Consider the following 3148-nt stretch of genomic DNA (forward strand, 5'->3'; position numbering starts at 1 on the left):
GTATTTTTCTCCTTTATAGTTTAATCATATTATTGATTTAAATGTTCGAAAAGAATAACATTCAACCAGGTGGTTTATATAAGTCAAACAAAGACGAGAGGACTAAAATCTGAAAGAATAAGAACAATGGATATTTTTTGAATAAACAAAGATCGTTGAAATTTTATACAAACAGATAAAATTTTAAAAATAACAATGAATGACATCAAAACATGAGAAATCAAGTAGCGAGAATTCCTTAATGCAAACGTTGAACAACAAATGGAACTTTTTAACGACCTTGACTGGCTATACAGCCCTTGGACGGTCGGGAAATATTTAATAAGAAATGATAACCAATTGTTCAGATCTCCCACTTTGAATTAATGAGAAGCATTTTTTTTCCAAGAAACTTCCGTTGTCTTATTATATAAACTTAACGATGATTGAAATAAATTAAATAGTATATATATATGTTTGCCTGAACTATGAAAGACAACGTGTTTCGTTTCACAAAATGTCAACCTGTCGGGACACCTGAGATCACCCAAGTTTTTAGTGTGGTTCATGTTGCCCAGTCAGTAGTTTTCTATGAAGTGTTCTGAACATTGTTGTTTGTCACTGAGTCCTTTTTGTTTCTTGTTTTCACATCGTTTATTTTCTGAAATATGTTTGTTGTCTTGTATCGTTATTTGTCTGGCGTAACAAATTATAAGCCTGGTACCTTCGACTAGGTTGTTATATCGAAAACCCTGGTGTAATATTTTTTCAGTAATACAGAGATTTAATCCGTTAAAATCAAAAACGTTGTTACATCCTCGAGCGAACCGATCAAGTTGAGATATTTAAACACAATCACATGGTGACAAGGGAACATCACTTTATAAAAATGGATAATTAAAAATAGGAATTGCAAAATCATCTCTTTTATCATAAAATTTGCTATTCAGCTTCCCGTTAGAGATCTAGATATCTAGACCTAGGAAAGGACAGTGTTCATTGTTAGTATTAGTTTTACTTAAAGCCAATTTGACAGGATAAATAATAATATATCCCGGATTTCCCCATTCTATTACCAAAACAAATAAGAAATGTAGAATATCGGAAAATATAAAAAAAGAAGATGTGGTATGATTGCCAAAGAGACAACCCTCCAGAAGAGACCAAAATGACATGGAAATTAACACCTATAGGTCACTGTACGGCGTTTAACAATGAGCAAATAGTACTCAATTTTTAGATCACCTGGCCTAAAGGGCTAAGTGAGCTTTTCTCATGACTTGGCGTCCGTCGTCCGTCGTCCGTCGTCGTCGTCGTCTTTCATCGTTAGCTTTTACAAAAATCTTCTCCTCTGAAATTACTGGGCCAAATTAAACCAAACTTAACTACAATCATCATTGGGGTATCTAGTTTAAAAAATGTGTGGCGTGATCCGGCCAACCAACCAAGATGGCCGCCATGGCTAAAAATAGAACGTAGGGGTAAAATGTAGATTTTGGCTTATAACTCTGAAACCAAAGCATTTAGAGACATGTGGTAAAATTGTTTATTAGGTAAAGATATATCTGCCCTGAAATTTTCAGGTGAATCGGACAACCGGTTGTTGGGTTGCTGCCCCTGAATTGGCAATTTTAAGGAAATTATACCGTTTTTTGGCTATTATCTTGAATATTATTATAGATAGTGATTAACTGTAAACAGCAATAATGTTCAGCAAAGTAAGATATACAAATAAATAAATGTGACTAAAATGGTCAGTTGACCCCTTAAGGAGTTATTGCCCTTTATAGTCATTTTTTACCAATTTTTCGTAATTTTTTCTAATCTTTTACAAAAATCTTCTCTAAAACTACTGGTCCAAATTTAACCATACTTGGCCATAATCATCATTGAGGTATCTAGTTTAAAAAATGTGTGCGGTGACCCTGCCAACCAACCAAGATGGCCGCCATGGCTAAAAATAGAACATATGGGTAAAATGTAGATTTTGGCTTATAACTCTGAAACCAAAGCATTAAGAGCAATTCAGACATGGGGGTTAAATTGTTTTGCAAGTCAAGATCTATCTTCCCTGAAATTTCCAGATGAATCCGACAACTGGTTGTTGAGTTGCTGCCCTTGAATTGGAAATTTTGAAGGAAATTTTGCTGTTTTTGGTTATTATCTTGAATATTATTATAGATAGAGATAAACTGTATACAGCAATAATGTTCATCAAAGTAAGATCCACAAATAAGTCAACATGACCAAAAAGGTCAGTTGACTCCTTAAGGAGTTATTGCCTATATAGTCAATTTTTAATAATTTTGTAAATTTTGTAAATTTTTGTAAATTTTAACAAAATGTTTTCTTCTGTAACTAATGGGCCAAATTCATTATAAATTGAGATAATGAGATAATTGTAAGAAGCAAGAATGTTCAGTAAAGTAAGATCTACAAACACATCACCATCACCAAAACACAATTTTGTCATGAATCCATCTGTGTCCTTTGTTTGATATGCACATAGACAAAGGTGAGCGACACAGGCTCTCAAGAGCCTCTAGTTTATTTACATCTGTATGCATCTGATTTATAATATGAAGGGTACCAATTTTACTGCATCTTCTATAATGCTCGAGGTCAAATATTTGAATAGCAAAATACTAATACAAATTTTGATGAGCTAATCAAACTAAAAAAGTATCAAAAGAATAGCTAAATCCTAAAAAGGAATCAGAGCTTAGTATGAGGAATGTCTATTTCCAAATTCGATTGATTTTCAAATTTTATAACATCTAATTTCAATCAAGACAGTATTCGTCTATTTTCATGCGATTACTGAGGTCATGGCTAATGAGCCGGTGATACCCTCGGATACCAACAGTCATCCAGCAGAGGTATCGACACAATGGTAAAAGAAAAAAAATAAACGGTACCAATTTTGCTGCAACAGAGGCGCATTTCGACAATAAATGTCTCTTCAGTGATTTTCTAGGCAAAATATTTTAATATCCAAAGACTAAGACCACAGTTGAAGAGCTTATCAAAACACGATCTGAAGTATATTAAGACACGACAATATACCACCATGCATTTCTTTAACAAATAAATTACGAAAATCAGATGAATGTATGATGTATTAGTAAAAATGTTCATATAATTAAAACAAAAGAAAAAGGTAGAAATC

Source organism: Mytilus edulis, chromosome 3 (genome assembly GCF_963676685.1).
Source record: "Mytilus edulis chromosome 3, xbMytEdul2.2, whole genome shotgun sequence".
Classification (NCBI taxonomy): domain Eukaryota; kingdom Metazoa; phylum Mollusca; class Bivalvia; order Mytilida; family Mytilidae; genus Mytilus; species Mytilus edulis.